Source organism: Mus musculus, chromosome 8, assembly GCF_000001635.26.
Source record: "Mus musculus strain C57BL/6J chromosome 8, GRCm38.p6 C57BL/6J".
NCBI lineage: Eukaryota > Metazoa > Chordata > Mammalia > Rodentia > Muridae > Mus > Mus musculus.
The window spans coordinates 82,934,544-82,961,354 of record NC_000074.6 but is presented as its reverse complement, the minus strand read 5'-3'; the positions used below and the strand labels follow the sequence as shown (position 1 = coordinate 82,961,354).

Sequence of the window (26,811 nt, the reverse complement as noted above, 5' to 3'; positions counted from 1 at the left end):
CTGAGGTAAAGATCATGGGAGAAATCTAAATTTTAGGAAGATAGTATAGTTTAGTCACGCTGATTCTAAAGTGGCATTGAGAATTCAAGTAGAAAAGATGGGCCTGTGGAATCGTTCCTAAGATAAGAGGTGAACTCTGAGCTGCCTGAATAAAGACAATACTTGAAAGGCAAGTGTGGCTGGGGCTGAAGGTGGGTGAGGATGCAGTGCTCAGAATTCCATCCCCAGTGCTGAGCCAATAGGAAGAGCCTGCAGGAGAGTCAGAAAACATGGACCCTAGAGACCGGAGGACAAGCAGAAGCAGCCTGTACTGAAATGAGGGCTGCTGAGAGAGGGCCCAGAAGGTGAGGCTAGAGCCTAGGTAGCATGCGAATACTTGGAATCTGGTTACTGAAGGGCAGGAAAACCCGAGAAATGTGATTACCCCACATGGCTGCATCCAAGCTTCTTTCCCTTTTACTTCAGTGAGACTTAAATGCTCTGCGTAGACAGAATTTTTTTGTATGCCTGGTGTGTATGTGTGTGTGTATGTATGTATGTATGTATGTATGTATGTATGTTGGTGTGAGCTTATGGGGTACATACATGCATGCACATGGTCATGTACACTTGTGTGTGAAGGCTACAGGTCAACACTGATATCTTTCTTGATCGATCTCCACTGTAAGTTTTTTTTTTTTTTTTTGAAACAGGGTTTCTCTGTGTAGCCCTGGCTGTCCAGGAACTCACTCTGTAGACCAGGTTGGCCTCCAACTAGAGATCTACCTGCCTCTGCCTCCTGAGTACTGGGATTAAAGATGTGGACCACTATATCTGGACCACTATATCTGGCCCTATGTAGAATTCTCTATGTTCTGGTTCTTAGTGCTTCGGCCACTGAGTCCAGTGCAGCTGCACAGGGACAGGCGTGATATCTGATAATTCTGCCTTATGTTGAAATAAGGGTGAGACCAGGTTGCTCTGTGGCTCCTTCTGTGTTTCCAGTGTAGGGGTATGAGTCACTGGAGCTAGACTATAAAAAGAAGTAATGAAAATTTATTACTGCTTTAATTCCTTTATAACCTTAGGAACTCAGTGTATTTCATTAAAAACCAAAAAGTTATAAATGCAAAATGAGCTAAGACTGGGAATGTTGCTGTGCCTGTAGGAGCTAGGATTGCTTTCCTCTGGTAGGGATTAACTTTCTGAGACATCTGTGGGCTTCCCCCCCCCCCAATGTCTCTATTTAAAACAACACTGTTACTAACACAGTATAAGTTCAAATACATATATACATATTCCTTTTAGGAGAGCTGCAGTTAAAATTTTGTTTACTAATGTCATAACTACTTTTTAATACTTAAAAAAAGCAAGCATTCTTGATAATTTACTCCTGATACAGAATAATATTGTCTCACTCATTAGGCGACTCTTTAGTAATCCCGATAATGCTGGGCACTTGCAAGGCAGCCAGATGTACTCTTCAAATGTCCAGCTTTGCTTATCTTAAAACAAACTGAGATACTGAAGGCAAACATCCCAATTATTCCAACAAATTAAAGTTCTAAATGCTTCCTTTGGTCAAAGTCTGTTGATTTCCTGCTCACTGGTGTAGCAGGAATAGCAGAAACAAGTGGTTGCTAGCAGCAACCTGTCTGCCTCACACCTCCCCACCTTCCCGTGGGTGAATGTTGTACATGTGTTCTGTGTGAGCTTCAGAATTAGCTTGGTTCATATGCACCTCTTTCCTTTGAGGGTTGAGAAACTGTAATTCAAGATAGGACTCAGCTGGGAACTTGAGAGTGCCTTTTCCATTAAGGTGTCAGAGAGCCGACAGCGTAAATGTTAGGAGAGTCACTATTCAGTGTAAGCCTGGCTGATGGTAGATGGGGTCCGCTTTCCACTATCCTAGCCTGCCTCCAAGAGATCAAGTTGCAAAGCTAAGAATTTCTTGAATTATTGAACAGAAATTCTTAATAAGTAGTTTGAGAAGCTCCTTAAATTTCAGAAGATAGGTTGATTAAAAAGATTGCCATACTAATGTCACAGTGTAGGCCAAATAATTGGTGTGCTTGCATTGGTGAGCGACAGCTCTTATCTCTTAAAGGTCTTTGTGTATGTGGACTAATACAATTGCATCTTCATATTGGTTCTAAGGATATTTGATATTCTGTTTCCTAGTGCTTGATAGCTGAGAATGCAGGGTGTGTGTGTGTGTGTGTGTGTGTGTGTGTTTGTATGTGTGTGTGTTCAATAAGATTAACAGAAGTATAACAGAAGTATACAGGCTGCTCATTGTAACCTGCCCATTTTAACATACCTTCTTCCTACCTTCCATGGAGTGACATCTCACTGTCCTGTGGTCCCACTGAGAGAGAACGAATCACCACCTGCATTCTTATCTCCGAACAGTAGGTATCCCAGCATGAAAGGCTCTTTAGATTTTTGTGAACCTGAGTTTCACCACTTGCTCAAGTGAAGCCACTGAAGGGTCTTGGTGAAGACCCCGTGTGAGGCAAGTCATGAAATGCACCTAGTTCAAGCTGAACAAATTGCAGTGGGGCTCAGCCATCATGGGTGGATTCTGGATACAATGAGATGGAAGCTCCTTTATCCATCAGGCAGGTACCCACCCTGTCATGAACTAAACATACTTTGTAGCTGTCTGCTCTGGAGTTTCAGGTCTTGCATTACTACATAAGAAGTGCATTTCAGGCAGTCATTGCAAGTCCTGTCAGCATCATTTCAAAGTTTCTACATATCCTCACCCATAGTGCCCAAGCCATTTGCTAACTATAGATTGGCTGTCTTGTTTTTCTTGACTTGTAGTTCTTTATAATACACAAGCTTTATTGGCCATTTATATTGCCTGTGACTTGTCATAGGCAGCTCTTCACTCTCAATAGTCTCTTAAATCCAAAGCCTCAGATAAACTCTGCATGATTACACTTTTCACAGTTGATGTTGTTTCCCTCCTACTGAGTAAATCTTTACCTAACGTCACAAAAATAAAGTTAACAACTATGCCTTGATTCTTATATGCTGCAACACTATAGAAAGCCATGTGTCCTGTAAAGCTCAGGCCAACCTATATGTCAATGAGTGACTTCAAACTACTCGTCTGCTACATCCAGGATTTCTTTTGAGTTTGCAAGACCTTTTCTTGCACATTGCTGTGGTTTAAATCATAAGCATCGTCTGAATTCATGTTCTGGGGCTTATCTGCTGCCCTCCAGAGACTTTGAGCAACCCACCCAAGTCTACTGTGATTCATGTGGACAAAATGTTTAGTGGGCCTCCTTGATATTCATTGCTTTCATTGCAGACTGGGAAGAAAGAGAAGATGACACTCATCTAATAAAGATGATGTTTTCCCAAGGCTGATGAGATGGACCAACTGAGAAGAGTCCCTGGAAATGTAGTAAGGATTTAGAAGTACTAATTATTACTAATTTTTCTATCTGAAAAAGAAAGCCTTCCCAGTTTCCACGGCATCACCTGAATGAAATTTTATCGAGGAGAAGAGGAACAACACACTGGATCTTCACCCTCTTGGTGTCTGACTTTAATCCTCTGTTAAACTGTGCAGGTATTGGGGACTCTGCTGCAGGTGTCTGCCAGGCTATTCAGACTGCAGACATCTCCTGTATAGAAATCTTTCCTCTGGTTGCTCGTCCCTCACAGTGCAATGATGTTGGTTCTGTATATGGCAGCAAACCCCTAGAAACTGTGAGGCACACGTGGATAACTCTGTTTGATGGGCTTGCTTTCTGAGTAAAAAGCCTGAATTGCCTCTGAATGCTAGAAATCAATAGAGAAGCCCTCTCTTCTCCAGAGTTTTATTTTCTGTGGTTTCAGCTACCTATTCTTAACTACAGTCCCAGACATATGAAATGGAAAATTCTAGAAAGATACAGCCCATGGGTTTGAAATATTAATATTTTATTCCAGTTTACTCTCAGATTTACTTTGTTTTAGTATTAGTATTCATTTCTTTCTTTCTTTCTTTCTTTCTTTCTTTCTTTCTTTCTTTCTTTCTTTCTTTCTTTCTTTCTTTCTTTCTTTTGTTTTTTTTTATTTGTTTTTTGTTTTTTGAGACAGGGTTTCTCTGTATAGCCCTGGCTATCCTGGAACTCACTTTGTAGATCAGGCTGACCTCAAACTCAGAAATCCACCTGCCTCTGCCTCCCGATTGCTGGGATTAAAGGCGTGTGCCACCAGGCCCAGCTAGTATTTATTTCAGAATGTACCTAATTTATCAATTAAACTTAATATGATAGTTTTCTGTGTGAAGGGCAAAATAATATACACAGAATTTAGGACTAGCTATGATCAGGCATCCATTTTGGTTCTTGGAACCATCCATGGGTAAGGGGGACCACGGTAGACTTTCTTAGTAAGCCAATAGCCAGGCAACCAACACTGAGCTAAATTCAGGAATATGGCTCAAATACTGGCATGAAAATTCAGGACCAGACTGGAGCAACTAATTGGGATGCCATATACCCTTTTAATGAAAGCTTCAGGTTAATGTGATTTTCCAAACTCAATTTAAAAAGCAGGAACTTCCTTGGGCTACTAACACATCTAAATGTTTTAACCTGAGACATGGGGTTTTATATGTTGGGTTGAGTTTTGAGTTTGTGGCTAGGAAGTCTCGGGCCTCAATGCCAGACAAGGACCACCTTCTGCCCAATGTTTTTATTTATTGATTCTTATATTCCTCAGGTTACAGTTTCATGTTCCCAGTGAAAAGCACAAGTGTGATACACAGGGAAGGTTCTCCATGGAACATTAAGTTAACAAAGTAGATTTCATCTTCTTACCTCTCTTGAGATGGAAATGTCAGGAGAGGCTTGAATTTAGCATTTTTAGCCTCTTTGTGTTCAAGACTAGTTTCGGGTGGCCCATGGCTTCTCTATTTTCCCCAACCCAGACTTTAAGGGACTCTCATGAACCTGTGCGGACAGGGATGACTATCTTAGGGCATTTAAAAACCTGCATTTGTATGTGCCATTTGCATTCCTAATAACGTTTTATATTATTAAATAAAAGTCTAAAAGTCACTCTTGTCCACCAAATTTTTTGTCCCCGTCATAATTCTGAAAGCTGTGGACTTAGTATCACCCATCTGTCATGCTAATTCAAAAGAAAAGGAGATGTGTGTGGACTTGCTAACCAGTCATGCTGCAATGGCACAGTGGCACTGCCGTCTGTGAGGATTCCCCAGAAGGTCCCTTTCGTGGCTGCTGAGCTCCGAGGGTGGCTTCCCTTCAGAACTTACTCTTAAGGGTTCCATTTTTATCTCAGAAACATGGCTTCTAGAACTCACTGTAGGTATAAAAGCATAGTCTCTGGGGAAGGAAACAAGGCTATATATCTAGACATGACACACTGGTTGTAGCTGACTGACGTGGACATGGGGCAGACCCCAAAGTTCTGAGTGTGTCAGGATTAAACAGGAGCAGTTATTTATGTAAATGGTCCTGGTGCAGTGCCAAGATCTTCAACGACCACCTATGCTTGCTCCCTTTTGGGTCTCCCTGCTGCATGGACCTCAGCTTTTTCAATTACCACACAGATAGAAGCCTCCTAAATGGGATTGGAAGTGGCTTTTTTTTTTTTCACCCAGTGAGTGCACAACTCTGTGTTAGAGCAGAGAGCACCGAGCTACAGATTCACATGCACAAACATCTCCTTCGAGTGGAAGGAATTTTGGAAGCTTATCCTGGGATGTACAGAGCTGTTCTGAAGAACAAAGAGCCCTTTTGATAGGAAATGGAGCTTCAAGACTTCATCATATTCTTAGGTTTTTAGCTGCACTTCTGGTTAACCCCATTCTTGATAAGTACAGCTTCTCTTTACAAATCATTTCCCTCACTAATCACTTCCAATCATATTGAAATTGTTGTGAAATAAAGACTCTTTTCTTTCAGCCAGCCATAATTCACATCCCAGCACGGGGCCTGCAAAGGCCTCTGAGCGCTCCCAGGCAGCTGTTCTTTTCCAGACCTGCTCCTGCAGTCTCAGGCTAAACCTATTCCGGATCCCCCAAGGTCCCGGGCAGGTGCCCAGAGGATGCTGCCAAACTGCTCCACTGTCTCGAGCTTCTGCAGGAAGTTCTCCTGTCTTTAAGTCTGACTGCTGGCTAAGAAAGGAAAATAGGTTTTTTTTGTTGTTTGTTTGCTTATTTTTTGTTCTTGTTTTGTTTTGTTTTGTTTTGAGACAGGGTTTCTCTGTGTAGCCCTAGCTGTCCTGGAACTCACTCTGTAGACCAGGCTGGCCTCAAACTCAGGAATCCGCCTGCCTCTGCCTTCCAAGTGCTGGGATTAAAGGTGTGCGCCATAGTCTCTTACACTTTGTACTATTGCAACATTCTGAGTGTCTGTATCTCCACCTCTTCTATCTCTGTCTCCCTCTCATGTGTGTGTCTGTGTGTCTGTGTGTCTGTGTGAGGGCTGAGGAGACAGCTCATCCACTAACTGTTCTTTCTTTCAAGAGTGATAAACTGAGCTCAAATTTCAGAACCCATTTTTGTTTCCTATTTTTTAAAGCTAGATTCTGTGGCACACTTGTAGCCCCAGTATTGGGGGAATGGAGACATGAGGACTCTTTGGGTTCACGGAGCAATCTAGGTTAGCCTACTTGGTGAGTTCTAGGCCACTGGGAGACTCTCTCTCAAAGGCTCGGAGGACACTTGTCCCCAACCTTGGTGACTTGAGTTTGATCCCTAGAATCAACATGATATACGGAAATAACAGATACCCAGTGGTCATTCTCTGACTTCCATAGGGGTATGCATTTGGGCATACACAGGTGCATGTGTGCATGCACATACAGAAATACACAAACACAGACAAACACACAAAATTAATTCAAAATGTAAAAAAAGCAAAACAAAGTAGGATGATGGAACCCAAGGGATGACAGTTGAGATTGTCCTCTGATGTACAGAAAAACCTGTGCACACACACACACACAACACACATACACACTAATGTAAAGGTGCATGTCACATCAGAGCTGACACACACATGTGTGCAAAGCACTTCCACAACTTTTATATATCTTAGCTGTTATTACTTCTTGATGAAAGGAAGGAAATCTGCTCAGGGCTGCTCATTGCAAGACCTGCCAGTGTTACATGTAAAGGAGACTGTTCAGGGACATGTAAATTCCTGCTGTGTTTGCAGTAACTCACAGCAGCTTCTAATTGTGAGATACTCCTGGCTGAGCACTGTTTCAGAATCTCTGAGTTAAAACTAAGCAGAAGTCTTGAATACCCCGAGGTCATGTTTACATCCAAAGGTTTCCACAACCATGGAGAGTACAAGAATGTGAATAGAGTTTCTGGATTCTTAACTCACAGTGAGTCCTGAGGGTGGTAGTGGTGACTACTACTAGGCTGGACTAACACTGTGAATGCTGTCAAGAGAGGATTACTCTGTGTTAGGTTTTTGTTCTTTGTTTTTTTTTTTTTAATTTGTTTTAGTTTGGAAAAAAGATGTAAGAAGTTGTTGAAAATTTTTTCACTTACTCATGAGGAAGCTGAGGGTCCCGTGTGGTGTGGCTTGCCTCAGTTCACTGAGGTGCTGAAAACTGGCCCGTGTGTTGCTAAACTCATGTTTGACTGTCAGTGTCCCCTTCCCTCATTTTGAATATTCCTTTTTTTTATGAGTCACAATCATTTTCTATTGGTTTTATTCCTGACAATTGACAAATCTTTTTTATAATTAAACCAGAATCCTTTTCTATATAAGTCTCGAGATTTTGTGTGTGTGTGTGTGTGTGTGCTATGAAGGTCCATTCTAAAATACTATCTTCCTTTTTCACAATGAGCTCAGTAGGAGAATGAGTTGAAGGCAAAATACCAATATACCATCTCTCCCATAGCCCCTGGGTTTTGTGACACTTTTAACAACCAGCAGCATGGAGCCCACCTGAGTGCAGAACAAACCTAGCGGTTCTCTGCACTGTGGACCCTCCCTCTAGTGGTAGATGTGATCTCTGACTGAAGCCCTTAGAGCAGATGCCGCAGATTTAAGTCCTCTCTGTGATGTGGCTTTTCAGGTGTGTGTGGAAGTGTGAGGCCTGACTGAAGCCCTCCCCACACTGCTGACATATGTAGGGGTCCTCTCCTGCCTGGACCCTCTGGTGGGAACGAAGCCCCGAGCTCCATCTGAATTCTTTCTCACACTCCGCACACTTGAACAGCTTCCCCCCAGTGTGAATTCTCTGATGGACTTGGAGACCAGACCTCTGGCTGAAGACTTTCCCGAATGTATTACATATGTAGGGCTTTCCCCCCTGTGTGCACCCTCTTGTGGTCCTGGAGGATTGAGGCCTGACAGAACCTTTTCTGGTACACTTTGCATTTGAATGGCTTCTCACCTGTGTGGACACTCTGATGAGCCTGCAGGCTTGAGGGCAATGACTGAAGCCTTTCCCACACTCCACACACATATATGGTTTCTCTCCTGTGTGGACTCTCTGGTGATTGTGAAGGCTCCAGGTGAAGAAATGCTTCCCACACACATCACATCTGTATGGTTTTCCCTGGTATCAACTCTCTGATGGGCTTGAAAATTCAAGCTCTGACTGAAGTTCTTCCCACACACATTGCAGACAAATGGCTTCTCTCCTGTATGGACCCACTGGTGACTTTGGAAGCTTGAGGCTGAGCTAAAACCCTTCCCACACTCTTCACATTTATATGGCTTCTCTCCTGTGTGGACCCGCTGATGGCTGTGGAGGTTGAAGCTCAAACTGAAGCACTTCCCACACTGGTCACACTTGCACGGTTTCTCCTCAGTGTGGACTCTCTGGTGGGTATGGAAGTTCCAGCTACAGCTGAAGTGTTTACCACCCTATGAATATTTCTTTATCTCTTTCAGCACCCACCCTTCCTCAACTCCAGTCTCTGAGTTATACTGCCTGCCAGTGCAATCCGCCATTCTCCAGCACAAGAGAAACATCTCAAATCTTAACCTCATCCTTTTTGCTTCCAATACCATCTGTGTGACCTCTTCACTAACTTCTTCCTCTCTTCTCAGTATCTGCCCACTGTAAAGTGATCTTGTTGTGACCTCTGTGTTCCTGTGGGCCCTATTTTCTGCTTCTGTAGTAACAGGTCAAATCTGCTGTTGGCTTGACTCCTACCCCACTACTCAAGATTCCTCTCAGGAGTGAAAACACAACCCAACTTCTGAATCTCTGGTACATTTCTGAGCTTTCATTCTGCTTGACAGCTGTGCAGTTGGAAGACAATTGACTTTTGCTGGAATTTTCCTTGTCATCATTGGTCTTATTCATGGGATTTTTTGATTCTTCGTCCCTGCCCCCAACCTCTGCTTCCTCTTCAAATTGTCTTATTCACAAATTCATTCCACTGTGGTCCTTCTTTCTCCTTTGAAAATCTGCTCCAGAGGGAACTGCACATTCCTATCCCATAGCCAGTATAACCCTGGAGGTCAGAGCATCTTACTAACCAAAGAAATATTAGGAACCATTTAGATGATCTCTCTGTCTGGTGCATGAATCCTGTCTATGAAGTCAATATTCTCATATACCAACTTTATTTGCAAGAAACATAGCATGGCTATGTACTAAGATCTATTGCATTCTCGTTGATGTCTTGCTGGACGTCTCTACATGTTAGAACTCTCAAATGGAACTCACCTTCTTTCTCTGAAGCCAATTTCTTTCCTCACACTCCTATTTCTTCCTGTCATTTTATGTACAGGCTTAAGGTCTTAATTTCATCAAGGGCCTATTTATTCTTAATTACTAGAATAGATTTTTAGGACAGTTTTATTTCACATCAAAACTGAATGAGAAATATAGTGTCCCCACATGCTCTTCCCCTCAACAAATTCTTCCAGAGTTCTTTTCCCATCAACATGAAACATCAATGAATGTATTTCTAGCTGGCAAACCTATCTGGGAAGGCCATTACTAACCAAAGTCCACCGTTCTTCTTTGAATTTCCTGTTGGTCCTGTGCATCCTAACTTCTGATGCATGGGTGATGACATGTGACTCTCCATGTGGGGTCATTATATTTTCAAGGCCCTAAAACCTTGTATCTCTGCCTCTTCCCTCTATTCTTCTACTCACTCTTCTGATGTTTTTATGTCTTCGTAGGTTACTACTTCCAGAATGGTCGGACACCTGGATTTATAATACTTTATACTCATCAAGAAATAATTTCAGCCATTTGTGGCTGATACCTTTTTGTTCTGTGGAGTCAAGTTTAAACTATTTTATCTTGGTAGGTAAAAAATATTTCTTTGAAAATGTCAAGTAAATTTAATGGCACTGTGATTGTTAATGGTAGACACTCAAGATGAATACATCACTTTGATTCCAAAATACATTTACCTGTCTTCTTCCCAAGTCTGTCCTCCCAAGGTTCTATATAAAGCTACTCTTGCAGGTTGCCCTGGTGATGTTTGTATTCTGATGTGAATTCTGCTTCCTCAAGAGGGGCTGCCCATGAGGAGGAGTAGATCACTCAGGTGATCTCATGTGAACCTTCTCCCCATTCTAACTGACTAAATAAAGGCTAGAACCTGTGACTGGGTAATGGAAAGGAAAGATGGGACTAGAGGTCTTGGAGAGTTGGGGCAGAAAGAGAGAGGATAGAGGAAGAGGAGATGAAAGCCAATATGGAGTGGAACCACATGACTGAGAGAAATTGCAAATAGCAAGGAGTCTCATAGCTTGGGAAAAAGTTAGTATAGTGACAGATCTACCCAATCTGGGAATATAATATAATATAATATAATATAATATAATATAATATAATATAATACCTGGGTCGTGTGTTTTTTATATAGGTTTATTGGGGTAAGAATTTACCACAATATTTGGCGCCCAAAGTGCGGTTTAGAACCCAACTAACCTGAGATAAAACTCCCCCCTCCCTGACCAGTATAAACAGCTGGGGCTGCACTCCAAAGCTGCAGATGTACCTAAATTAAATGATGAGTGGGTCTGAGGGGTCCACAGAGAGCTACTGAGATGTTCCCTCCCCAATCCCTAAGTGAACCACAGCAACCAGAGGCAGCACTCCAGCCCATTCTGAGATTTAGGCAGCTCCAGAATCACAACACAGTTGGGGTTCCCTGAACCTAAAGAAGGATCAAGGACCCTGGGGTGCAACCACCTGTAAAATAACCTTCTTATAGGCACAGTGGGACAGTGGGCTTATTCAGGTATCTCTGCCCAAGCTGCCTTTCCGTGCTTGCTTCCCGATATCCCCATGTCTAAATAGGACACTGCTCTAGTTGTATCTGATATATATATATATGTAATTTTAAAAATACTTAGAGATGAAAAACAACAAATAACTTCTGAGTTTTATGGGGTGAACTTTTGAATGGTTTGACAGGGATAGATTTAAAGGAAATTGACATGTTATCAATTATCATTATTTCAGTGGTTTATCATGTCTTCTCAAAGGACAGGACCCTAAATAAAAAAATGTAAGAGCCTTACAGAAGGGAATAGAGGAACTAAAGATACAGGATTTTATAGGTCAAGATTGTTGATAGAGAAGAGAAAAAGAAAGGTAGAAATCCTCTAGTCTAAGCTTTCTGTTTCCTCCCTGTCCAAAGTTACCACATTGCGAGTTACCCCTTAAGATGACAATATAACTATAATTCATAAAATAGCCAGAGCCATCCACTTCAATCTAGGGGACTGGAACTATGATCTTCTTTTGTTTGCTTTTAGATGAATTGGGGTGAAGGATTCCTTTCTGGAGAACAAGCTACCCTATGTTAAAGGCATTAATTATTGACTTAATTATTTTTCCCAGTTTAATAGTTTTTTAAGTTTTTTCCTTGGTTATTTTATTATGAACATTCCTTTTTCTTTCTCGAGTTGATATCATCATCATGCCTAACAATCCTTGACCCAAAGACTAGATTTAAGACACTACCAAGAATCAGATCTTTATTTTAAGAGAATTTTAATGGGAGGATTCTAAAACAAAATGTAGTGTTTAAAATGATTTTCCCCTCAGAGATTTTATTTTTAATGACTGAAATGATAAACATCCCAAATCAAAGTTTCTAGAAAAACTACACACTCTTGCTAATTTTTCTACTTTTCTCTGAACTTGTATAGCCCAGGCTAGCCTTGAGCTTTACATGTAGTCAAGGATGACCCTGAACTGCTGAGTGCTGGGATTACAGGTGTGCATTACCATGCACAGTTTATGCAGTGCTGGGAATCAAACTCAGGACCTACTTGCTACATGCTTGGGGTGCATTATACCAACTGAGTTATTGTAGATTAGGTTTTAGTTCAGATTGGTGATGGTGCTGAGAGTGCTGTAATGACAGCTTGGCTGAACTGTTTAAAGGATTAGAAATGTGTGCTGAACTTTCATTATCATTCCCGATGAGTCTCCTGCCCTCCACTGCCAGCCTGCAGCATATGTTTAAGGACTAAACTGAGATTTAAATAGCTGCAGTCTGGAAGTGCCTATGGAAACCTCCTCACATTTTCAAGTCTGCTTTGAGCAAACAACGTTCAAGCATCTTTAATGCTAAGCACTTCAAGAAGGCTCCTGAGCAACAGCTATGTCAGTGACCAAGGGTTACAGACGTCAGGTTGTTTCTTTGTGTCTCTGACAAACCTATCAAGCTTATAGGGAAGGCCTCTCTAAAACATGGAGATGATAGTTTGGCCTTGTAAGGTTGCTTTCTAACTTTGGCCTGTAGGTCAACACTAGCCCAGGGAACCCTCAAGTCACTTCCAAGTTCACCTGCTCCACAAACATTGCTCTCCTTAACTTCTCTTCTTTTGCATTTGTATACATGTTTGTATGTATGCACACATGTAGGGGTGGATGTGCATGTATGTACATGTGGAGGTCAGAGGTCCATGTTGGGTGTATTCCTCAATCACTCTTCACTGTATGTTGTGAGATAAGTCTTCTTATTAAGCCTGGATTTGGCTAACCTGGATGACCAGTGAACCCCAGGAACTCTCCACCCCATAGGAACAGACTCTTTTTTATGTGCATTCTAGATATCTAGAACTCTAGTCCTTACTTGATCATATCTGACTTTGAGCCCCCAGTCTGTTTTTATTTTATTTATTTATTTTTTTATAGTCATGTTGCACCACAGTGTTGATTATTTAGCTCATTAATCCACAAAGCACCTTTCTCTCATTTGGTCACTGTAGGTTTTATTTGTTTTAACAGTTTTATTTTATCTTATTGGCCCATGATAAAAAAAAAAGTCCTTCATGCATAACTTTTATTGTTTTTTTAAAAATTGTGTTAGGCTTTCCTGCTCTATTATCTATAGCATACTTTCATGGATCTTTGGTCACTGAAAATATGTAAAGATGTTTTTTCTTCTTTCTTTCTCCTTCCCCAGTGAGTGTGGGCCTTGTTTGGATAATCTGCAGACAGGTGGGATGCCACTCTACATCCCTAGGCAGAGCACCATTACTGTTACATGAACAGGGCACCAGCTTGAGAAGAGAGCAGATAGTTGAGTCCAGCTTCCTCTCTGCCAAGCAAGACTAGGATCCAGGAGTCACCAGCTCCTCTCTGAAGCACAGTTTGGAGAGTATGAATAGCATTGGAGAAACACTGTTCCTATGCATGGTATGATTGTAATACCTCTTCCTATTGGCCAATAATACCTAAAGGTAGTGGACACTCTTTATCCCAATCTTCCAAAGCAGCAACATAGGGAAAAGGTAAGCCAGTCATTTAGGTCCGATGGATGACCACACACTTCCTACATCCTCAGCTCACTCAGCTATTCTCAATCTACACATGTCCATCAAGATATGTTTCTCTCAGAAGATCTTCACAACGGAGCCTATTTAATTTGGTTACATTGAAGAGCAATCAAAGTTGAGAGTAAGAACTGGGCTATTCAGGTCTTTTACACTGAAGGAGAAGCAGACGTAGTGGTTTAGTGTGTCAAAGACCCCAGGAGCTGACTAGTAGCTCAAGTGCTAGGAGCATGTTTTCCTCAGGGCTGCCACGATTGAGGACGAGAAGCCTTAGTCTAGAACACAGCTAAATTTACAAAAACAAAAGCCCCTTAACTGTGGGAGTTTTTAGTTGAGGAATAGGCAGAACCAGTGGATCAGAATGTGCCAGAAAAAGTATCATGGTGAAGGTGGAATCTGGATGAACCAAGTTGGCAGTTTTTTGGGAACACTCACAATACAGAGACAAATAAAAAGATAAAAGTAAAATGAATAAAAGAATCTCCACCTTGTTGTCAGAGTTCAGGGGAGCCTGAGTAGATATTGGTCAAGGAAAGATTCTTTGTCAGGGCATCAAACAGTAAAAACCCTTCCTGGCCCTCTCCAGCATGGTTGTACACTCCAGTGAAAGACTTGTCTTCTGACACATGCCACTGAATAGCATCAGAAGCCATGGGTCAGAGGCCACAGAGGAAAAGAGGCACAGTCATTAAATCTGCACATGGCTTTTGGGACCTCTTGTTTCTATGACTAATGAATTTGGGATATGGAGAATTCCTTGCCTGCAAACTGGAGCTTAAACATAAGGATTGAATAAGGACATCTGATAAATGTTACAGACAATTTACTTCAGAACGGCTTCCCTTTCCATATGCTTCAGTTATTGGATCCATATGCCTGTCTCCCCTGGGCACAGACATGTCCCTTTTCTCTAGAGAGAAGGAAATCAGGTTGTCCATAATGTCCAAGGCCAAAGCCTCTTGGTGCCCCTCTCTTCCTCATTTCCTCTTCCTGTTGTTTCTTTGTTCCCTCGTGCCTTTCTGCTCTAGGATCCTGGGATCAAAACTCTGAACATGGGAGAGGTATGTATGATACTAATAATTTAGTTCAATTGGAAAGATTCACAGGGGAAGTTCTGAGGATGAAGTTGAGCTGTGCAGCTCTCTCACTCACTGCTCCTTGCAACCAGTGAACAGGAAGGAGCCTCAGAGCTATGATTCTTTTCCCATTCCTAACTGAGCAGAAGACCGTGCCAGCAACATTGCAATGACGGTCACAGAGACAACTACTAAGATTTGGAGAGTGTGTGAAAAAGATATTGGTTACAACTTTGAGGAATAAGGGGAGATGGGAAAGGACTTCTTTACCCAAGCAAAAAGGGCCATGGGGACCTTTAGCTGGCACAGGATTTTGGACCAAGGTGTGCAACCCCTTAGCCGGATGTTTGCTCAGCCAGGGGGTTGGATACCAGTTCTTGGGAAGCCCCAGCTCTTCCAGCCTGTGTTCACTTTTTTCTTGGTGTTTCTCTCCCTCCCCCAACATCCCTCTTATAGAAAGAACATATGTACTTTGTTAGCGGGTTGCTGGGGAATGTAGAGAGTGACAAGAGAAAACTGAGTTCCCTAGAAATGTCACATAACTGGCTTCCTGGCTACAAAGAGCTGGGAGCACAGTGTTTGGGGCTACTTTACCTGGTTGTAGCTCGTTCCTCAATCTGAGGATAATTCAGTAACCAAGCCCATTCCAAAAGCCTGAGAATAAACAGATATTCTGAGGGATCAGGTGGCATCTTCCTCTTCTGGCACATTCTGAGTACCCACGTGGTGAGTGAGCGAAGGGAGTCTTAGAGAAGGAGATGGTAGACATGCTACAGAAAAGCACCTCCTCCAAACCTGCATCCATTGTTCATAGAGGGAGACACTGTTCTAAAGACCAGTGTTGAAGATGCCTGCCATTCTGCTGTTTAATGTGTTCAGCCTTTCCCTCAGCTCCTTTTCATCTAGATTTCTTGCAGTGTAGTTAACTAAACTTTCATCTCTCACATCACCTTCCCATCTCTCACATCACCTTCCCACAGATGTGAGATTACAAATGGGAAGTCCTCGCAGATACTGTGGAACCCCCACCATCTACTGAGTTTTAGAATAATGACAGTTAGTCATTATTCTGTCTTTACTTATTTTATTCAACCAGCACTTAGTGTGCACTTACTGTGTATGATAGTGCTGGTCAAAAGAGGTAGAGGAGGCAGAGAGAGAATTAAAATTTTTTAGCAGACATATAAAATAATTTGGTGAATTAACTTCCTTATGCCTTACTTGACTAACATATTTAAAATCATATATTGTTACATTATTAACTATAAACATTACTGCTATACTTTATGCTATCTTTAATGGTTCAGTCTGTCTTCTGCATTTCAAGTCCTTGACGTCTTCAGAGAGCTAATGGGTCCCAGTTCAGAGACTATGTCTGTATACACACAGAACAATAGAAGCTTCCCTCACCCCATGCTTGAGGTCCTTAATCACAAAGCAAATGAAAGCCCTGCAGACTGGGTTGGAATCAGCTGACAAACTACAGCCAGACTGCCTCAGGACATTCTGGTAAGAACCAGAGAGCCTTCAAAACATACGAAATAACGGCATTAATATATAGCCCTGAAATGATGGCATTGAAGATGTTTAAAAAAGCCAAACTGTTGTAAAGAACAAAGAACACAAAGAAGAAAAGCAAAAACAAACAAACAAACAAAACAAAGCAAACAAACAAATAAAACCAGAGACTGGAAAACTAGCAAGCAAATAGCACTTGAAATGTTGAATACAGTCATTTGTCTAAGGAAGGAAAGATCCCAAATATGAATAAGTACCTTAAGTAGTGATTTGGATCCAATTTGAAGATTCATGAACTGGAAAAAATGCCCTACAGTTCCACCACTAGGCGAGCCATCATTTATGGATTGTGTAAGCGTTTTCTGGCAAAGGTTTTCACTGTAAGACAACTTGTTAATTTTTTTCTTAATAAACATCAACTATTTAAAATAAGTACAATTGGCCCAGTGGTGTAGCTTAGTCTAATGAACTAAATCTTTACATGTGAAACAAAAAGTTGAAATACTTTCTCAGTGTTTAAAACCCAGAGAAAGGGAAAAAAGGAGCTGCTACTGAATGAGTCCTTTCACATTCTCTCTGATAATTTTCACTGTCTACTGCGGGGCAGGTCCTTGGTAGGGCTTTGGGTTAGGAAGCTGCAATCATCCTTCCTAGCAGTTGGGCAGTTTTGGAAGGTAAAGTCAGTAGAGAGAAGGGAGAAGATGAATCCGGTGACTATGGTAAATGAAGGTCACAGTCAGGCTTCCTTTACTTTGGAGTGACTGATTCCAAAGACATTGGGTTACCTTCTCAACTCCAGGTCCAAAATATCTGACACTCTCTTCTAGCTTCCACAGGAACACACAAGGCAAAACACTCATGCATATAAAAGAAAATAAAATACAAAAATAAATCCAAAGTCCAACAACAATAACAACAATAAGGTAGGTGTCTTCTAAGGAAGGACATCTGAAGTTGACCTCTAGTTTCCACAAACACAGACAAATGCACAGCTGCAAACATAGGCCTACACACTTACACATGCACACATGTAATTCTGAACCAACTTTGCCCCATTCAAATGCAGATTTAATGTAGAGTAAATCTGGCAGGAAGTCCAAGCTAGACTATGATCAATGACATCTCCCAGAGCTGATCTGATCCTGCTGCTGCTGGAATCACTCTCAAGATCTCACTGTGCTTCATGCATACATGGCATTGGGGCACACTGGGCACTCCTCACCCCCCACGTAGAATTAATCATATTTCTGGGTGCAGCACTAGACAACAGTCTCATTCAGATGTACTAAAGTCGGGTGGGAACAAAGGCTGGTGGGCTTTTAACATTTGACATTCATTAAGAGGCAGTGGCTGAAATTAGTTAGCATCCCTGGTGATTAATCTCCATTATGTGTGACCACAAGAGATGCCCAGTCACTTAGCCTGCTCTTTTCTAGACTTCTGCTGAAGGACGGGGCATGTTTCCAAAACCATTGGTTTTGTCTTAGTCATTTAATAGGGGGCTGTATTTTGCCGACAGCTTGAGAGTTTAAGAGAGAGAGAGAGAGAGACAGAGGAAAAAAAAGCCTGTTTCCTGCTGGAAAGTTCTGGAAGTTTGCCATAACTGTTATAGACACTGCTCTTAGGAAATTCCAGCTTTATGGGTCATTAGGCAAATGGAGTATGAATTTCACTGTCAGTAGGGAATGTTGGAGAAAAAGGGAAAACGCAGTGGGCAGTGCGGTTCTATGCTGTTGGTTTCTTTGGTTGAATGAAGGCTGTAAGGCTTAGCTTATTTCCAGGCACCAACTGTTGCTTGTTTGAGGTTTAAATGCTACTCTCAGTGTTAGGAGTACAGAGGCAATGAAGTCCTTCTTAACTTTGACACATTGATACAGCTCTCAAAGGCTAATTGTGATGTTTTATTTACATTCTTGCTTTTTAATAGTGAAATCAGTATTCTTTCCAACTAAAACCCGAACCTGTCAGCAAACTCCATGTTCTAAGAGGCAATTGACTATTTGGGGGTTTTCTTTGCTACAGTGATCTTAATTTCAGAAATATCTAGAAATGAGCAATCACAAATAGCAGTAATATTCACCCAAACCGGCAATTATTTGTTAGAATGTACTCCATCAGAGCTGGAAGATGAGATGATTCAATAAGTGCTTGGTGTTCAAGCAGATGACTTGATCCCCAGCATCCATGGGCGAAGCTGGATGTGGCAGCCTGTAATCTCTGCTGGTGAGCTAGAGATAGGAGATTCTGGAGCTAGCAGATCAGCTAGCCTTTCCCATCACAGTTCCAGACTGAGACCCTGTCTCAGAAAATAAAGTAGCCCATTATATAGGAAGACACATGTTCTCAATCTCTAGTCTCTACATGCATGTGAATATACACGCACACTCACATGAACGTGTATGCATGCATACCCTCCACACACAAATGTGCACCACTCATTAATGATTACGTCTTTTCTTGGCTGTAGGAAGCAGGTGATTCTAAGAATGGATGACCTAAATGTTTTCCACAGCTATTCTTGCAAGGACCCATGACCTACCTGCATTTTAATGGAGAGACTGACTATATATAATGTGTGAACACATTGATATTCTCTGTGATGGAAAATTATGTAGAAACCACAGGAAGCACATATCTATTTTTTAGCGAGGCAAGCATTTCCCCTGGATTGTATACTAGTTACTGAATATTCCTTGAGTTTTCACAGAAAATAGACTTCTATCACGTGATATCCATGTGACTTCCTGACCACCTCTCTCCAATGCGGTGGTTGATATTTTGTTATGCACCATGAAAAGGCTACATAGTGTGGACAGATATTCTCTGTAACACTTGAGTTCAAGCCTACTGGGTCAAACAAATTCTTTGCACACCACCTCCAACCCTGGATAAGCTTCTAGGATCTTTAAATCAGAGTAGCTGATTACCTCATGGGTAATCTAAGCAATAAGGATTATGCTGTTTCTTACTAAAGTGCCAGTGTCAAAGGAAGTTGATAGTAATTCTCCTTACCATTATCATTATTGATTTAAGAGAAGTTGGATATCTTTATGAAACAATTGACTGTGACGATACTTCCCCCAGGCAGAGGAAATCATTGGTTATTGCAAGCAAACACAATTTCTTTATACATTATGGCACCAAGTGTCCAGAAGAATTGAAGCAAGTTCTCAGAGATCTCTGCAGTTGTAGAGGTTCATTGCATCATTGTTCACAATATCCAAGATGTTAAATTAGCTAAAGTATTCATCTGTGAGTGATGGGTAGCCAGACACCTCATACACATAGGAAGGATGTTACATGAAAATGATCCAGCCTTCCAAAGGAAGGAAATGCTGTCATGTCATTGTAAAATAGATGAGACTTGACATTATACTGAGTGAGGTCATCTAGTTACACAATAATCACAGCATACAAAATAATTAAGTGACAAGGACACTATGAGAAGAGTAGGGTAGGATTGGGGACTGGGGTTGGAAGAAGGTTGGGGTGCATGTGAAAGGCTCCAGGTCATAGCTCTATTCTACTGCTAACCAGCTCACCTTCATAAACTTCAATGGCATGAGCAGACAAATGCTCGTACAGCCTGATAAAGAAAGCTAAGGAATGCTTAGTGGAGCCATGAGGGTGTGCATGTGTATACGTGTGCATATGTGTGTGCCTGTGTGTATGTGTGTGTGTATGTGTGCATATGTGTATGTATCTGCATGTGTATGTGTGTGCATGTGTATGTGCATACATTGCCAGAAGAGGTTGCCCGTTGCCATGGGCATGAGGTTATAGGTGATTGCAAGCTGTCCAGTGTAGGTGCTAGGAACCAACACATGTTCTCTGCAAGAGCAGAGTGACTGCCGAGACATCTCTGCAGCTCCTTCTATTTCTTTTTTAAACGTGACATTCTGTTTACATGCTGGCCTTCTTTCTTCTTTTTAAGTAAGATCACTTGTTCTCAGCATCTCCCTGTCTCCCTTAGCCTTTTCTAAAGCATGAAATGTAGCACATACAAACTTGCTTCATGCTCATCCCAAAGGCCATTGTAAGAGAAAGAATCTTTTTTTTTTTTATAAAGTTGATGCATTGTCATACTTCTATAAAACCACTGCTTGGCCCTCACTGAGAAAAACCCTTATTTCAATGTGCAGATTATCTAGCAACAAAAAGAAAAATCCATTTCATGGAGCCATGAGGGAAAGGATGCAAATGACTAGTGCTCTTAACAGCAGTGGAGGAAAATGTATGTGTTCCAAAGTGATATGTACGTGCTGAAGTGATAAATTAATATGTGTTAATAATATTAATCAAATATTACTAATGTTTTCGGAGACATATTAGTTATAAGAACACAGCACCATGAGGCAGAGACCCTCATGAGTACTATAATTATCTACAGTGATACCCTTTGCCCATTCAGCTCCTTTATGTGCCCAGGAGTTGCAGGTCCACAGGACACTTACTCATCATGTAGCATAGGTGACATCTGGTGATGTGCACACAACTGTAGAGTCAGGAAGTCGAGCCTGCAAACCACTAGTATTAAACTGATGTGTTTGGTGTAAACCAGGGAACAGTTTTCCAAGATGTTTTCATGGTGTCATTTTTCAATTTAATAAATATCCTTTAGCGCTTGAGAGAGTGCAAGCCCTTAAGTCTGGGGCCAGACCTGGGAGACGAGAAAAGTTAAAGAGGACAGCACCGTTGGCAGGCAAAAGAAGAACTGGAGCTCTGAAGCTGTGTTTGAATAACATCCAGAACGATTAGGAAGGAGGAACTGAGAGGCAGAACGACAGGGCGTTTGGGGCTGACAGAGTCATAAATCTGTACGAGTACATACAGGAAATGCATGTGGAGGCTTCTAAAAATACACATAGTACAGGCATGAGGAACAAGGAAAATATAGCCTCCCTTCCCACCCTAGGGAGATTCAGTTTAAGGTTTGCACAAAGGGCTGCGCCTGACCTATTCCACTGCTGCAGTCTGTGCTGTGTCTGGAATACAGCAAGTGCTTGCAAAATTTGTTGCATGACTAAGCCAGAGATGAGGAGACCATGGCAGCCGAGGGACAGGTCACAGCTGTCTGAAAATACCAGACTCAGCACTTGGATTTTATCTTCCATATGGTAAACAAAACAAAGCAAAACATACTTTAGCACACTAAGCCCCTTTCGGAAGTGGTGTTAACTCTATGTTCAACAGCTTTCTAGAGGCTTTGGACAATGCACCCCTCATTTAGAACGATGGGTTGCATGAAGGGAACATCATTGTTTGGTTAGGGAATCTCTATTGCAGTATATTCCTTTTTTGATAAGGAAAATCTTAATTGCAACATACTTGTGGGCACTGCTAACTTATAAATTTGTTGGAGAAACCTTGATAATACTGTATCAGACAATTGTCAATGAAAAGAAAGCATTCACAATATAGCACCCAAAACCCAACAGCACAGCATAACCAAAGCAAATCAATTTCTTAACTGTAACCAACTTATCGTCCCTGAAGAACCCTTAGCTCAAACCTGCTGCAAGTCATGGAATGCTCATTTGGGGTTTTCCAATAGTTTTCATGTAAACATTTATTTACTTATTTTTATTTCATGTGAATTGGTGTTTTGCCTGCACATATATTTGTGCGAGGATGTCGCATTCCCAGAACAGGAACTACAGATACGTATGAGCTGCCCTGTGGGTGCTGGGGATTGAACCAGGGTCCCCTGGAAGTGCAACCGGTGCTCTTAACAGCTAAGCCATCTCCATTCCTGCCACCTTTTAAAATTCTTTATCTGACTTCCAGGTTCCTTGGCTTTGATTCAGTGCTTACCACAGACTCATCAGTTTTCATTATTTTTTCATTCTATTCTTTATCTGAGCGTGAGAAGTGACATTTTTACTGGTTGACCATGTGGCAGGATATAGACTTGTTGCTGTCCTTATTACTGGAAGGAACACCGAATTCTATTTGCCCTTAAAAAAACATTTAACATTTTTTTTTGCGTGAGAATATGTGTGCACATGTGTGTATATATATATATATGAGAATGTGTATGTGTATATGTGTATGTATGTTTCATGTGTGTGTACATGTGGGTGTATGTGTGTGGGGCGGTGAGCTATGAAAGGCAGCCTGGTCCCCAGTCGAGCACAGGCTTTGAGCGCCAGAGACCTGGTAGGTGACTTCTGTCTGCAAGGGATGGCAGGTGTTTGGCCATGCCCCCTGGGCCCCTGGATCCTACTGCAGAGAGGTGTGTAGTCATCAGTCAAGTAGAGCAATGCCCCAAGCTCCTGGTGTTCTGTCTGGACTCCAGTCCTTGCAGTTACCTGGCAACAGCCAGATAGGCTCCTCCCCACAGTTACCTGGCAACAGCCAGGTAGGCCAGCCCACTATAAAAGGGCTGTTTGCTCCCTCCTCCCTCTCTTACTCTCTTGCCTCCCCCCCACCCCCCCCCGCATCCCCTTCTCCCTTCTCTCCAAATGGCCATGGCTGACCTTTACTTCTCTACTCTCTCCTTCTCTCTGCCTTTCTACAATAAATGCCTTAAAACCATGGACTGTCTCTTCTCATGGGGATCCTCCATGCTGAAGCAATGGAGCAGGTCTTCCACTAACAAGCTGCTGTGTGTATAACCTCCTGCATAGGCCTCCCAGTGTTCCCAGCTACTGCTTCCCAATCCCAGCTAGCCACCTAGCAAGATAAGGGCTCTCCTCCCTGCAGGACCCAGCCAGAACTCTCTCCTCCTGCTCTTTTCCCCTTTGCCCAGTGCCAGAGCCCGCCAGTCGGCCCACACTCTGTCCTCAGCTCTTCTGCAACATATAGTGGCATCTGCAGTGTCCAAGAGCCTGAGAATCTGCCATCTCTGGCCTCCATACAGGCCTGGGGAACCCAGAGCCACTTCTTCTGCAGTACTCAGAGGCATCTGTGGTGCCCAAAAATCTGGACCCAACTCAGGCAGGTCCATGGGGACTCAGACTGCGCTTCCTCACTCCCAGAGCAGGGTTCTGTGGCTTCTCACAGTCCAACGCCTGCCTGGTGGCGGTGTGGGAGGCACAGTCAAACTTCCCACGTCGTGCCTCACCCTGGGCTGGATGCGGGATCCCATATTTAACCTACATATGTGTGTAAGTGCATGTATGTATGTATCTATGTGTGTGTGCATGTGTATACGTGTGCATATGTGTGTGCCTGTGTGTATGTGTGTGTGTCTGTGTGCATATGTGTATGTATCTGCATGTGTATGTGCGTGCATGTGTATGTGCATACACTGCCAGAAGAGGTTGCCCGTTGCCATGGGCATGAGGTTATAGGTGATTGCAAGCTGCCCAGTGTAGGTGCTAGGAACCAACACATGTTCTCTGCAAGAGCAGAGTGACTGCCGAGACATCTCTGCAGCTCCTTCTATTTCTTTTTTAAACGTGACATTCTGTTTACATGCTGGCCTTCTTTCTTCTTTTTAAGTAAGATCACTTGTTCTCAGCATCTCCCTGTCTCCCTTAGCCTTTTCTAAAGCATGAAATGTAGCACATACAAACTTGCTTCATGCTCATCCCAAAGGCCATTGTAAGAGAAAGAATCTTTTTTTTTTTTTTAAAGTTGATGCATTGTCATACTTCTATAAAACCACTGCTTGGCCCTCACTGAGAAAAACCCTTATTTCAATGTGCAGATTATCTAGCAACAAAAAGAAAAATCCATTTCATGGAAGAACTCAAGAAACACAGAGTTGGGTAAGAACTTTAAAAGCCCCATTTTCTTCTAAAGGAAATAAAACAGCTTAAACCGATTTGGATTTTTCAAGTTGCTTTGAAGGCACTAGTCCCATTTTCCCAATAAAATAATACCATTTATTTTGCGTTTTTCATCATGTAAACAGAAGCCTGAATCATTTTTGTAATAAACTGTTGGACCAAAAAAGAATTTTTCCCAAGATAGAAAGCTAAGCCGCTGCATGCCAAGGACTGAATTATTCCCAGCTGTGAAAGTAGATTTCATCTTTGCCGGGAATGCTGGGAGAAGCTGATCTGTGTCACTTGTATGATATTAAGAAAGACAGTGGGTAATTAGCAATACAAGTTAGTTAACAGCATCATGAGCATGTGGAGACTTAAACATGGTTAGAAAAATGTCTCAATTTCCATACAATGTGCCTATTTTAAGAGAAATTACACTTTAAAAGTGAACAGATGATCATGTATACTGACATATGACGATAGCAATATTTTTTTCATGAAGTTGGAGTAATTATAGTCTGTAGAAAGAGTCAAGTAGACTCCAATAGGAAAACATTCATGGGAGGTGCCTCATCATAAATAGATAAATAAATAAGCAAATAAACAAACATATACATATATTTATTTTTTCACTCAGTGGCTCCTAACAATACCACCAGCAGCATGTGTCTGGTTGAGGTTTTTACATTTTAATGTTAATTTTTGGCATCATTATCCAAAATATTTACCATATTAACCTGTTTAGTAATTGTGGCCGTATTAGAAACATTCATTTACTTAACAAAAAGTATTCAAGCACCTTCTATGCAAAGCCTACATTAAAAAATCTGGATGCAGTTGCCTGTGGGTCAAGATTAAACCTTGGTTAGGGAGCTATTCAAACTAAGAATTCACTTACAGTGTTGAGTGTTGTAAGTACACATCCAGGAATATTTTCGTTAGGTAATGTAACAGGGCTAAGATGGAAATGGAATGCAGATTGCGAACTCTGAAGTCAACGAAGTGAATGAGGAGTCCAAGAGCAGGAGAGAAAGGCGAGAGGTGGGGGTGGGGGAACTGGAGAACACAGAGAGAAGGTAGAGGCGCAGCAAGAATCATCTAAGTCATAAAGCCTTACTCGGGAAGACAAAAAATCATGTGCTCACAAGGCCCAGAGCATTCTAAACCAGACAGAAAAATGTTTTCCTACATGAAATTGTAATAATTTGAAACTATGGCATCATCAATAAAAAGTAAACACATACTTTCTAATAAATAAGGCCATAATGCCAGTGAGACTCATGGCAGGCGTGCTAGGCTTCTTCAACACTCAATGAAATCATCTATCAACAGCAACAAAGCACAAGAGAAACATTGTAACACATACCTAATATATATGCATGCAATACAATTAATGGAGTATATGTTATTTATATATGCATATTATATAAGTAATATATCACATGCAATATAATTAATGGATTGTAGTTAACATATACAAGTAAACATTTTAAGTTCAATTCACAGCAGTGCTTCCAAACATAAAATACTAGAAGATCTACCAATATTATTATAGTGAAAATAGTTCAGAGATTTCTAAAGATTATTCAGTTGCATGGAGACATAGACCATATGTATTGATTGGCCATTTTCCAGAGGTTGTCATTAGCACCTCACATGTTACTGTGAGAGTAACAGTCAGTAATACTCACTTTAAGTTGTGTTTGCTTTGCTTAGGTGTGTGCTGGAAAAAGTCACACCTGGAGATTTAAGTCTTGCATAAAATATGAGATGTACTTACTTAAAGAATGAAATTGCTTCAGACAAATAGAATTCCCTTCAACACACTTAAAAAAGGCAAATCAATACTCCTAGATGAGTGTGTGTGTGTGTGTGTGTGTGTGTGTGTGTGTGTGTGTGCATGCATACATGAACATATGTGGAAGCTAAATATCGACTCCTGCTGTCTTTACCACTTTCCACAGCATCTTTTAGACAGTCTCCAGACCAGGAGCTCAGGTTTCGCCAAGACTGGGTGAAGCCCTAGGGATTAACCTGTGCTTGCTTCCCCCAGGACTGGGATTACAGACATGTGCAGATGAGCCTGTTTTTTCACAGGTCCTGGGGACCTAAACTTAAGTCCCCATGCTTGTATATCAGGTCACCTCACTAGTCTCCAGGTCTCTTTTTTTTTTGTCACTTCCCCTCTCTTAGCCTATTCATAGAGGAAATCCAATATTCTCCCAAAACCTGGCTCTATTAAAAAATTCAGCCACTTCCAGTTGCCTCTTCTTCCTTTGAGGCTTGCTCTCTGGAAGCCGAGCAAGATCAACTGGAAGACCACAAGTTGACTCTGTCACTGTCACTCCTGAGTTTTCACTATACACTGAGGAGATCAAGTCCTAAAAGCACTTGAAAAACAAAGCTACCGGCAGGCGCCAACTGTGTCCAATGGAAAATCAATAGGAGACCATGTAAATGACATCATGAAAAAACATCGAGTTTATTGGCCACGGTCTCTGTCCCTTGCACCCCACATTTCCAGTTCCCTTTCTGATATTTGTGTGTTCATTTCCCTCCCTATACCCTTCTGCCTTTGTGTTCTGGGGATGGTGGTAGTAGCTTCCTTTTCTCCACTCTTACCATCAATAAACACATAGATGCAAGTCACCTTTAGGGAAGTGTTTTAAGGCCCCTGCCCTTGTCTTCAGTATATCTTCTAGGGGATAAATGTTTCATGGAAACTTGAAAGAGACGTTTGACAATTTCTCTCAC

At 41.8% G+C, this 26,811-nt stretch overlaps 1 protein-coding gene and 1 pseudogene across 4 annotated transcripts in view; both read right to left on the bottom strand.

The window, feature by feature from the left end:
- Positions 1-26,811, bottom strand: part of Rnf150 (ring finger protein 150) — a 228,006-nt gene that overhangs the window by 129,917 nt on the left and 71,278 nt on the right. The gene's annotated exons all lie outside the window — the stretch shown is intronic.
- Gm18212 (predicted gene, 18212) lies at positions 7,903-8,845 on the bottom strand (annotated as a pseudogene).